This window comes from Salmo trutta, chromosome 5 (genome assembly GCF_901001165.1).
Source record: "Salmo trutta chromosome 5, fSalTru1.1, whole genome shotgun sequence".
NCBI classification, from domain to species: domain Eukaryota; kingdom Metazoa; phylum Chordata; class Actinopteri; order Salmoniformes; family Salmonidae; genus Salmo; species Salmo trutta.
In genome coordinates, this window is record NC_042961.1 from 20,697,047 (window position 1) to 20,710,433 (window position 13,387).

Consider the following 13,387-nt stretch of genomic DNA (forward strand, 5'->3'; position numbering starts at 1 on the left):
CTCTCTGTTGTCATCTATGTATAGTCACTTAAATAACTCTACCTACATGTACATCCTTCCTCAACTAACCGGTGCCCCCGCACATTGACTCTGTACCGGCACCCCCCTGTATATATTGTTATTTTTTTACTGCTGCTCTTTAATTACTTGTTACTTTCATCTCTTATTCTTATCCGTATTTTTTTGAAACTGCACTGTTATTAGGGGCTTGTAAGTAAGCATTTCACTAAGGTCTACACCTGTTGTTTTCGGCGCGGGTGACTAATCAAATTTGATTTGAAGAAGCTTTCAAAGTTCTTGAAATGTTCCGGATTTACTGACCTTCATGTCTTAAAGTATTGATGGATTGTCGTTTCCTTATTTGACGTGTTCTTGCCATAATATGGACTTTTACCAAATAGGGCTATCTTCTATCACAAACAAACTTTTAAGAAGGCACACATGTTAATTGAAATGCATTCCAGGTGACAACCTCAAGAAGCTGATTGAGAGAATGCCAAGAGTGTGCAAAGCTGTCAAGGCAAAGAGTGGCTACTTTGAAGAATCTAAAACATCAAATATATTTTGATTTGTTTAACACTTTTTTATTTCTACATGATTCCATATGTGTTATTTCATAGTTTTGATGTCTTCACTACTATTCTACAATGTAAAAATAAAGAAAAACCCTTGAATGAGAAACTTTTCACTGGTAGTATATATAGCATGCCACGGCCATTTGACTCACTCTCTGTAGGAGCAAACCATTTTTCGTGAACGTGGTCGTGTACCAAAAAAACTGACCACTGAGTGTAGGTAACCTTTCAGTGGACAAAATTCCTTTTGACACATACTAATGGTTAGGAAATTCATGTGGAAAACATATTGACATGATTCAATGATCTCAAAAGCTGGTAAAATACTTTGTTTCTCAACCCAGTGGGGTTGATGATCTAGCCATTTTGGGGACTGCTGTCACCTCAATCTGTTACATAGCAAACAAATTGGCTGCCACAGTGTGTGACAGTTATCAGCCCCTTCCTCCTACTGTAGGTGTGGCTGATTTTTAAATGGCCCACTCTAATCCTGTTTACAGCTGTGTGTCTGCAAGGTGGTAACATATTAAAGAAACAGGCACCAGATCTCGTCGGCTGGTTGTTATCATTACATTTACAATCAATTCACATCGGAAGGGGGCTTGCAGCAGTGAAGGCGGAATTGACGGGCGATAGTGTGCATGACGAACCTCGCCCCAACCGCATTACTGACTTCCTGTCAATTGTGCTCAGAATGCCTTTATCTGATGCCTTGGACAGTGTTGCTCATTAGAGCACAAATGACCTTACGTTATTTGCTGCTGTATATCAGAATTGTCCCAGGATGTTTTATTAGTTCTGGTATAATGATATTTGTTGTTGGAATTGGCTTTGGTTTACAGCTCTATTTTAACGAACCTTACGCAATAGTAAATCTAAGTGTAGGCGGTTGCGCTATAGGTTCATGGGTGTCAGAAATCACAATTGTTGGCGTTGGCTCGAAAGGGCTGGGTTTTGATGAATAAACAAGTTGTGGGTGTGTTGAGGCTTGGCCCCTCACTGGCCAATCAGAACGTGCTCCATGGCGAAATATGTGGTTGTTTATGTATTGCCTTGGAATCAACTTCAATTACAATGTTAGTCTAAAATAGTTTGTTAAATGACTTACAGAAATGAAATAACAAAAGGTAGACCTATCCCATCTTTGCTAAATAGGTTAACTTGATCCAATTTTCAGTAATTGCATGGCTTCAATGGCATTCACACTGATATAGGGTCTAGGCCCAATCTAAATTGCATTTTGGCATGGACATGCCAAACATTGTCAATAAGCAAGATTAAATGAATTGTTGATAAGGCCTAAAAAGAAAGATTATAATCAAAACGAAACAACTTGTTTTAAACAGTCTGCCACACTTCAAGGCACCATCATTTTCCCTGTGGGCATGTAATATTAAAACATCGCAGACCATGGAGGGTTTGACGCACATCCAAAACGGGACCTGCATAGCTAAAATAATGTGGGCCTGCCTACAATGCATAGATGAAAAGGGAATGTCAGCTCAGTTTTACTCCTCTCAAACCTGATATTTTAATAAAGCTTTGGTGATTAAGATTTGTTTCCAAGTGGTCACAGAAGCCAAACCCTTTATCGACAGTCTTGACTACTTTGCAATTGCATTGGGCAGACAAAAAAAGCCTTCATTGAGAGGAGGGGAGGCTATGCTTGGTTTTTAATCAAATAAAACTAAAACTACAGTGGTCCCACTAAAACCAGCTTTTGGTTGGTTTTAAATATCCCTGTCGGCGCTGCCTGAAATTATCACTTTGGATAATGGTGGCTGAGGGTTTGGCTGCCGTTTTTACGTGCTCCTAACCAACTGTGCTATTTTGTTCGTTTTTTTGCATTGTTTGTAACTTATTTTTTACATAAAGTTGCTGCTACCTTCTCTGTTGCAACACAGCATTCCTAACCTAGCCCACAATGTCTGCTGTGTAAGCTCGAGCAGTCAACAAGTCGAGAAGTCATTTGAAAGAGTAGGAAAGTTTCAGCGAGACAACTCAAAGGCAAAATCCATTAAAGCCAAGATAATGGAATTCATTGCCCTTGACAATCAACCGTTCTCTGTCGTGGGTGATGTTGGCTTTCGCCGACTAGTCGAGCACTAGTACACACTACCAATTGGGCAATTTTTCAGATGTTTCCCTACCGGAGTTACACAGTAATAGCGTCACTGCTATTAGCTTGGGTGCTTAGAGCGTTGGGCCAGTAACCGAAAGGTTTCTAGATCGAATCCCCGAGCTGACAAAGTAAAAATCTGTCGTTCTGTACCTGAACAAGGCAGTTAACCCACTTTTCCTAGGCAGTCATTGTAAATAAGAAATTGTTCTTAACTGACTTGCCTAGTTAAATAAAGGTTAAATAAAAAAAAAAGTATAATAGCTTCCTGACATACATACTATGGAAAGCCGTTTGGGTCTTTGCGTGTCAAAAAAGATGCAGTAGCACTGTCAAAGCTGTACAAGAAAGTCTGCAAACAAACACCGGCGCGAACGATGTGTTTTCAATACCGCGTTGGTAGTAAAGCATCATTTGTTTGACCGCAACTTCTGGGGGTAGCTAGCTTTAGCTTGGTACCTAGCTAGCACTAATACAACCAGCCTGAAAACAATGACCAGTAGAAACTGCAGTCATTTTCATTATTCTTAGCAATGATTTAGGAATCCTTGAGTAAGTATTAGCTAGGTTGCCACTTGTTGTTCGCCTATTGAAATTGAACTTCAGTTAATGAAAATTAATAAATAGCCAGCTATTTAAACCTGTTGCCCAAAACTAACGTTATAAGCAGCCAGCTAGCTTCTTCTGGCTAGTGAGGCTCGACCGGACCGGGTTATGTGTTGGGAAGCTAGCCACAATAAGGGTTAGGAACAATAGTGGATTTTGATGTTTGCTTTCAAACTAAAAGTATGTCATTGATAGTGATGCAAATGAATACAAAGAGTAGAATTACGCCATACTCTTATATTGAAGGCTAACAGCATAGTCCACTATTGTGGCTAATCCTTATTGTGGCTAGCTTCACATTGATGGGTCTGACCACCATTAATCAAATAAGAACTGTCTTATAAATTAGGGTTATTTTAGATGATGACACCTAGCTATATACACTGCTCAAAAAAATAAAGGGAACACTTAAACAACACAATGTAACTCCAAATCAATCACACTTCTGTGAAATCAAACTGTCCACTTAGGAAGCAACACTGATTGACAATAAATTTCACATGCTGTTGTGCAAATGGAATAGACAGCAGGTGGGAATTATAGGCAATTAGCAAGACACCCCCAATAAAGGAGTGGTTCTGCAGGTGGGGACCACAGACCACTTCTCAGTTCCTATGCTTCCTGGCTGATGTTTTGGTCACTTTTGAATGCTGGCGGTGCTTTCACTCTAGTGGTAGCATGAGACGGAGTCTACAACCCACACAAGTGGCTCAGGTAGTGCAGCTCATCCAGGATGGCACATCAATGCGAGCTGTGGCAAGAAGGTTTGCTGTGTCTGTCAGCGTAGTGTCCAGAGCATGGAGGCGCTACCAGGAGACAGGCCAGTACATCAGGAGACGTGGAGGAGGCCGTAGGAGGGCAACAACCCAGCAGCAGGACCGCTACCTCCGCCTTTGTGCAAGGAGGAGCAGGAGAAGCACTGCCAGAGCCCTACAAAATGACCTCCAGCAGGCCACAAATGTGCATGTGTCTGCTCAAACGGTCAGAAACAGACTCCATGAGGGTGGTATGAGGGCCCGACGTCCACAGGTGGGGGTTGTGCTTACAGCCCAACACCGTGCAGGACGTTTGGCATTTGCCAGAGAACACCAAGATTGGCAAATTCGCCACTGGCGCCCTGTACTCTTCACAGATGAAAGCAGGTTCACACTGAGCACGTGACAGACGTGACAGAGTCTGGAGATGCAGTGGAGAACGTTCTGCTGCCTGCAACATCCTCCAGCATGACCGGTTTGGCGTGGGGTGGCATTTCTTTGGGGGGCCGCACAGCCCTCCATGTGCTCGCCAGAGGTAGCCTGACTGCCATTAGGTACCGAGATGAGATCCTCAGACCCCTTGTGAGACCATATGCTGCTGCGGTTGGCCCTGGGTTCCTCCTAATGCAAGACAATGCTAGACCTCATGTGGCTGGAGTGTGTCAGCAGTTCCTGCAAGAGGAAGGCATTGATGCTATGGACTGGCCCGCTCGTTCCCCAGACCTGAATCCAATTGAGCACATCAGGGACATCATGTCTCGCTCCATCCACCAATGCCACATTGCACCACAGACTGTCCAGGAGTTGGCGGATGCTTTAGTCCAGGTCTGGGAGGAGATCCCTCAGGAGACCATCCGCCACCTCATCAGGAGCATGCCCAGGTGTTGTAGGGAGGTCATACAGGCACGTGGAGGCCACACACACTACTGAGCCTCATTTTGACTTGTTTTAAGGACATTACATCAAAGTTGGATCAGCCTGTAGTGTGGTTTTCCACTTTAATTTTGAGTGTGACTCCAAATCCAGACCTCCATGGGTTGATAAATTGGATTTCCATTGATTATTTTTGTGTGATTTTGTTGTCAGCACATTCAACTATGTAAAGAAAAAAGTATTTTATAAGATTATTTCTTTCATTCAGATCTAGGATGTGTTGTTTAAGTGTTCCCTTTATTTTTTTGAGCAGTATAGTTAGCTAGCTAACGATAGCTACTGAAACAGATTGTTGTTTTGCTGTTTTTGGGGAAGAACAATATTTGCATCCATGAGCTAGCTAGCTTTTTTTTTTGACCAGCGCTGTAGGTGCGCGAGACAACTTTACCAGCATCATAGCATATGTATCGATGAATTGTTGTGACATATGAAATACGAGTGATAGTGTAATCAATGAACGCGTTAAATTATTATGTGACGTGCAGTCATATTCAGGTCCTGATTGGTCAACAAGCTTATTTGACACGTCAAATACCAGGGACTGTAGTGATGCCTCTTGCACAGATGCAGTGCCTTAGACCGGTGCATCCAGGTGTGTGTGTTAACTATTTAACTGTACTAGAATGCTTAAAAGGCTGAAAAAATTGTAAATATCGGTTATCTGTATCATTTTTTTTGGCAAGGAAAATATTGGATATAGGTGTCAGCCAAAAATGTAATATCGGTGCATCCCTCCCAAAAATAGCTTCTGGACATCAGAACAGCAATTACTCACTTCAAACCGGAAGAAGATTTTTTACTTAATGAGTCTGACTCGAAGGATATACTGCTTCCCAGAGACCAGGCCCAAATCCTGTCATTAGTGTGAAGAAAAGACGGAGATACATGGAGAAGGTTGGGGTGCCTTGTGAGAATTCGTAGCTCTCAATTTAACACTACAAACCAATGCGGGCACTAAGAATGCACTCAACAAGCTGTATAAGTCCATAAGCGAACAAGAAAATGCTCATCCAGAAGCGGCGCTCTAAGTGGCCGGGGACTTTAATGCAGGCAAACTTAAATCCTTTTTACCTAATTTCTACCAGCATTGTCACGTGCAACCAGAGGGGGGGGGGGGGGACTCTCGGCCAGCTTTACTCCATACACAGTGACACATACAAAGCTCTCCCTCGCCTTCCATTTGGCAAATCTGACCGTAATTCTATCCTCCTGATTCCTGCTTACAAGCAAAACTAAAGCAGGAAGTACCAGTAACTTGCTCAATAAGGAAGTAATCAGATGATGCTACGCTACAGGACTGTTTTGCTAGCACAGACTGGAATATGTTCCAGGATTCATCCAATGGCATTGAGGAGTATACCACCTCAGTCACCGGCTTCATCAATAAGTGCATCGATGATGTCATCCCCACAGTGACTGTATGTACATATCCCAACCAGAAGCCATGGATTACAGGCAACATCCGAACCGAGCTAAAGGCTAGAACTGCCGCTTTCAAGGAGCGGGGCACTAATCCGGAAGCTTATAAGAAATCCCGCTATGCACTCAGATAAACTATCAAAGTGTCAATACAAGACTAAGATTGAATCCTACTACACTGGCTCTGATGCTCGTCGGATGTGGCAGGGCTAGCAAACTATTACGCACTACAAACGGAAACCTAGCCGCGAACTGCCCAGTGACGCGAGGCAAGCAACACTGAAGCATGCATGAGAGCGCCAGCTATTCCAGACAACTGTGTGATCAAGCACTTCATAGCCGATGTGAGCAAGACCTTTTAAACAGGTCAACATTCACAAGGCCGCAGGGACAGACGGAGTACCAGGACATGTTCTCAGAGCAAGTGTCTTTACTGATATTTTCCACCTCTCCCTGACCAAGGCTGTAACACCTACATGTTTCAAGCAGACCACCGTAGACCCTGTGCCCAAGAATGTGAAGGTAACCTGCCTAAATGACTACCGCCCCGTAGCACTCACATCGGTAGCCATGAAGTGCTTTGAAAGGCTGGTCATTGCTCACATCAACACCATCATCCCGGAAACCATAGACCCACACCAATTCTCATACCGCCTGAAACAGGTCCACAGATGAAGCAATCTCAATCGCGCTCAGCACTGCCCTTTCCCACCTGGACAAAAGGAACACCTATGTGAGAATGCTATTCATTGACTACAGCTCAGCGTTCAACACCCTAGTGCTCACAAAGCTCATCACTAAGCTAAGGACCCTGGGACTAAGCACCTCCTTCTGCAACTGGATCCTGGAATTCCTGACGGGCCGCCCCCAGGTGGTAAGGGTAGGTAACAACACATCCGCCACGCTGATCTTCAACACTGGGGCCCCTCAGGGGTGCGTGCTTAGTTTCTTCCTGTACTCCCTGTTCACCCACGACATTGTGGCCAAGCACGAATCTAACATTAAGTTTGTTTGACGACACAACAGTGGTATGCCTGATCACCGACAACGATGAGACAGCCTATAGGGAGGAGGTCAGAGACCTAGCAGTGTGGTGCCAGGACAACAACCTCTCCCTCAATGTGATCAAGACAAAGGAGCTGTTCGTGGACTACAGGAAAAGGAGGGCCAAACAGGCCCCCATTAATATTGACAGGGCTGTAGTGGAGCAGGTCGAGAGTTTCAAATTCCTTGGTGTCCACATCACCAACGAACTATCATGGTCCAAACATGCCAAGACAGTCGTGAAGAGGGCACAACAATACCTTTCCCCCTCAGGAGTCTAAAAAGATTTGGCATGGGTCCCCAGATCCTCAAAAAGTTCTACAGCTGCACCATCGAGAGCATCCTGACCGGTTGCATCACTGCCTGGTATGGCAATTGCTCGGCATCCGACCGTAAGGCGCTACAGAGGGTAGTGCGTACAGCCCAGTACATAACTGAGGCTAATCTTCCTGCCATCCAGGTCCTATATGCTAGGCGGTGTCAGAGGAAGGCCCAAGAAATTATCAGACTCCATCCACCCTTATCAAAGAATGTTCTCTCTGCTACCGCACGGCAAGTGGTACTTGAGCACCAAGTCTAGGTACAAAAGGCTCCTTAACAGCTTCTACCCCCAAGCCATAAGACTCCTGAACAATTAATGAAATTACCACCCGGTCTATTATCTATGCATAGACTCTTTACCCCTACCTACATTTACAAATTACCTTGACTAACCTGTACCTCCGCACATTAACTCGGCACCGGTACCCCCTGGCTATATCCTCGTTATTGTTTTGTAATTTTGTTACTTTTTATTTATTTGATTTTTTACTTTAGTTTAATTAGTAAGTATTTTCTTAAATCTATTTCTTGAACTGCATTGTTTAAGGGCTTTTCACGGTAAGGTCTACACCTGTTATATTCAGCGCATGTGACATACGATTTGATTTGATCGTTTGACACTAGTGACGCCTTAACGCCAGCCGAAAATAAAGCCCTTAGGCTATGCAGTAGATCACACAGGTTGGCAAACTCCTCAGATGAACTGAAGGAGAACTTTAGTTTTATGATAGGCTTATATTCCATCTGACAATGTCCATGTTGTTTCTTCTGTTTAACTTTATTCAGTTTGAAATAAATTGATGGTAATTGTCATTTCTTAGAATTTATTCTGCTGCAGTTCATATTTCCTCTGTTCAAAACTCTGATAGTACACATGAAGTGTAGTACAAGTACAGTCCCAAAACAGAAGGCTAATGAAATGGCAAATGGAGAGAATGGTGCCCGAGGAGGTGCTGTGGGCTGGTTGGCAGGAGATGTTCTAATACACTGTGGTTAGCCAGACTAATACTGTGGCTGGACCAAACTAATACACTGTGTTGCTGTTTACCTGCGGGCTCCAATCAGCTCCAAAAGCAAGCTGAGGAAATGCAAGGGGTTAATCAGGCAAGTCAGCCCTGAGAAGTTCCAGAGAGCTGAGTGGCACCTGGCGATCCTAGCTGCACGTTGGAGCTCAAAGGACGAAGAAGAAAGAATTAAATACCAACGTGATAAGGAAAAAAGGTGCGCCATGCCATCCCTCTCTCTCTTTGCTGTTTGAAAGGAAATTGCTGATATGAGAGGAGGTGGTTTTATTTCCATTTTGGTAAACTGTTCAAGCATGATGCTGATGAGAGATAATTCTTTGGGCGTGAAGGACAATGGACATGCTATAAACGGACCTGAGTGGACTACGTGTGGGTGAAGAACCTACAAGGGAGGCTGTATATGCAAGTGCAAATTAGCAAGGGGGGGTGGACGAGCAGACGAGCACCTTTTTTTTGTGTTCGCTTCCGTCTCCATAACAACTCCTTTGTCCCCTTGCTTTTGAAGCCAGCCTGCTATCATAAGCCACAGTAGCAACATGAAAATTCAAAGAACCTCTTGATGACAAACACAAGCATAAATTTGACCGCAAGCTTTGTTGAGCTTTGTCAAAGATTAGAAAAGGGAAATAAAATAATTGTTTGCACTTTATATAGGTTCTTTCCACCTACTGTAAGTGCTCAAAGTGCTTAACATAGTAAGGGGAGAAACTCAACTCTTCCACCACCAATGTGTAGCAGCCACTTGGGTGATGCACAGCAACCATTTTGTGCCAGAACACTCACCACACATCTGCTGTCATGGTGGAGAGTGGTATATGCCAATCAGAGGGATGATTACGTGGCTATGATTTGAAAGGGGCCAGGTTGGGAAATTGGTCTGGACACCCGGGTTAACACCCGTACTCTTACGAAGGGATTTTTTTTATGACCACAAAGAGTCAGGACACCCGTTAACATCTCATCTGAAAGACAGCACCCTACGCAGGGCAATGTCCCCTTCACTTCCCTCCAGTCTAAGAAGATTGGGATCTCCTTAGACCAGAGGCAAGCGTGCCCCCATCTGGTCTCCTCCCATCAAGGGACTGACCAGGACTGACCCTACTTAGGAAAGCCAGCAGTGGGATGCAGGGTGGTATGCTGAAACCTATTACCTTGTGGATCACTTGGGTGGATTTTCAGATTGTGCTTCTCATCTGTTACTGTCACTTTATGCTCTCATTTCATATGTTGCTTACCCTCAGCTATTTTTTCTTTGAAGGTGTTGGAATCAGCTAAACTTTGAACGTTGCGATATTAAATAAATGATAGATCAGAAGCATTGAATATAAGTAGTGAGATCTGTAGAAAGACAGTGGCTGTGGAAAATGCTGGGTGGACGGGAGGAGATCAAAGGATTGCTATAGGGGAAGCAGATGGACATCTGTGGATTAGGCAAAGGAGGGGTTGAGGTCAGCAGATCAGGTCAGATCCCCTGAATGGAGTAATAAGGGTTTACTACCCTTTTCCTGTGGAACCATAAGATGTATGGATGTGATAACGAAGAGTGTCTTAAGTGGGATATATATATATATATATATATATATATATATATATATATATATATATATATATATATATACACCTGTGGTGGTGAGAAATGTTTGGCTGTCTGAATACAGCTGTGACAACCCTTTGGGAAGAATTAAACTTGGTTAAGCTTCTCTAGTGTCCGTGAGTTATTTACTCTGAAAAATAAGAACCTAACAAAGGTAAATAATCCTGAATAGGTTGCATAATTATTATAATTTTTTTTTTTAATCTTTGAGTCATTGATATCAGGACCCATTCATGCTTTCCTACTTTAATTTCAGTGTTTACTGATATGACAACATTGATTGGTTCAATGAATTCTGATGTTGAAATTGTAAGTGGGCTGGTGGAGATGGGGTAATACTGATTTTGAGTTTTATTGAATTTTCACAAAAGAGAAAAGGGCAACCATGACAGGCAACAATAATTATGTCAGTTACGTGTTTGCTTTCTCCTTCCATTAAAAGTCCAGCTTGCATTGCTTCGTATCCCAAACAGATTATTTATGAAACCTCCATTATGATACACAATAATCTGTTAAACAGGCAGCCATAACCAGCCATATAAAAACAATCACACACACTCAATCTCTCACACATTCTATTCTATATAGCAAAACAACAGCCCAATCCAGCCAAACCATATGGAGACCTTTCAAATGGTTGGGGTCAACATGTTTTATTTACTGGTTATTCATTTAGGTACCCTCAAATTTGCAACTGTGATTTCAAGTGTTTTTCTAAAGGAGCTAATCAACTTGAACAGTGCTCATGTGGACCCCATAGCCAGTGGCCATCCAAGGCTCCTCCGATGGTGCCACTAATTGGACATGGCAGCGAATTGCTGCCTGCCTGCCTCGCAGGGACTTGTACCCTATAACCATACACAAATCGATCTGACATGTGGTATTACATTAGATTACTGGGCAGCCTAGTGACCGGGAAAAGGATTTGTTTGCCCCAACCAGCATCCGGCAGATGCTCTGCTCACGTGCAACCCCTTGGACCACCCGAGTGGCGCTTCGATGAAGCTGGTTTAGCTACGGCTGTGGCACTACTTGGCCTATACACAGTATTATAAGGAAAATTGGAGGCAGTAGGAAAAGAATGGGCTTGTATTGTTAACATGTTTTGCCTTTTGTCAGAATAGTGAGATCACTGCAAGCATTTGTATTGGATGTTTTGTCTAACCTCTCTAGTTTTGCACCTTTTTCCTCCTAATGTCATGATATTGCTGTGTTATAGTCTAGCATCTAACATGGTGTCTGTCTACACATGGACCTTCATTTAAGGAGTAGGGAGTGCTGAAATGCTGAAAAACAAACATACAGTCAATAATACAGTAGAAAAATAAGTCTATATACAATGTGAGCAAATGAGGTGAGATAAGGGAGGTAAAGGCAAAAAAAGGCCATGGTGGCAAAGTAAATACAATAGAGCAAATAAAACACTGGAATGGTAGATTTGTAGTGGAAGAAAGTGCAAAGTAGAAATAGAAATAATGGGGTACAAAGGAGCAAAATAAATAAATACAGTAGGGGAAGGGGTAGTTGTTTGGGCTATTTATAGATGGGCTATGTACAGGTGCAGTAATCTGTGAGCTGCTCTGACAGCTGGTGCTTAAAGCTAGTGAGGGTAAATACTATGTGATGAATCAAAGAAAATGTCTGACTGTATTCTTACTCAAGCGTAGGATGAGGCTACAGATGAATGTGTATTTAAAGCAGTGATAACTGCTTAATAGTCATTAACCTTTCATTTGTTCTCCAAGGCAGCACAGATATGAGAAGTTTGCTGAAATAGACAGTAAATTGTGCTATTTACATCTGGGCCATTGACTGTTGCTACACTGCCTGTTTGTTTTCTCCTCAGTGAGAAGGAACCAAGAGCTGTCTGTTCTCTTAGTCAATGTTAACTAGATTACTCTGTCGCTTCAGCTCAGGTTTGAGATAAATCTCCCACATAAAATAATAAAACAATGTAATTTGAGGGTAAAGGCCACAAAAAATAACTTCAAAAAGAAAAGTTCCGTAGAAAGGAGTTTTAAAGTTTTTTTTGGCACCCATTGTTTTTCATTAGTTGAATTTCAGGTCTGTCTTTGTTCAACACCATGATTTATATCTGCAGTCTATTCAATTTCTTACAGTGGAGGCTCCTCAGAGGAGGAAGGGGAGGACCATCCTCAGTGAAATTCATAAAAAGTGAAACAAAAAAAGTTATCCTTTTTATAATAATTTAACTATACTAAATATATTCACGTCATCAAATAATTGATTAAAACACACTGTAGCACCATGGTGTTGCCGGAGGACAGCTAGTTTCCGTCCTCCTCTGAGTGCATTGACTTCAATATTAAACCTATTAGGCTCATGGTTCTCACCCCCCTTCCAAAGACTTAATTATGACAACTTCCGGAGGACTTCCTCAAACCTATCAGAGCTCTTGCAGCATGAACTGATATGTTGTCCACCCAATCAAAGTATCAGAGAATTAATCTCGTACTGCAAGCATAAGCTACAATTAGCTAGCACTGCAGTGTATAAAATGTGGTGAGTAGTTGACTAAGAGAAAGACAATAGTTGAACTGGTTTGATCAAATTAATTTCTTAAATTATGGAGAAGCAAGAGTTTTATATTTTGTATTTTTTTCACTTAGCTAGCGAATGCAGCTAGCTAGTTTAGCCTACTCAAACACCCGGCTCAAACAGAGCAGGATGCTATGTTAGCTAGCTGACTATGGTTATCCAACACTGGAACTCTTCCAAGTCAAGGTAAGCTTTTGGTTTTATTAATTTATTGCCACTGGGGCCTGCTGGTAAAACTGATTGCTGACTGTATACTGTACTGCGTGATTGTAGCAGGTTTACTAACGCGTTAATACTAGTAGCTATGTTGACTATGACATTAGCTAACATGGTGACAACGATGTAGGCTGCCTGTAGCGGTTAGTGGTTATGATGTGAAGGTTTGGCTTGGACAGTTTTAGTTTTTTTTGCATGGTCAGACAGCTGATGTGGACTTC

At 42.6% G+C, this 13,387-nt stretch overlaps 1 protein-coding gene across 1 annotated transcript in view; it reads left to right on the forward strand.

Moving 5' to 3' along the window:
* Nucleotides 1-13,387, forward strand: part of LOC115193832 (PDZ domain-containing protein 8) — a 70,905-nt gene that overhangs the window by 47,656 nt on the left and 9,862 nt on the right. The window lies entirely within an intron of this gene.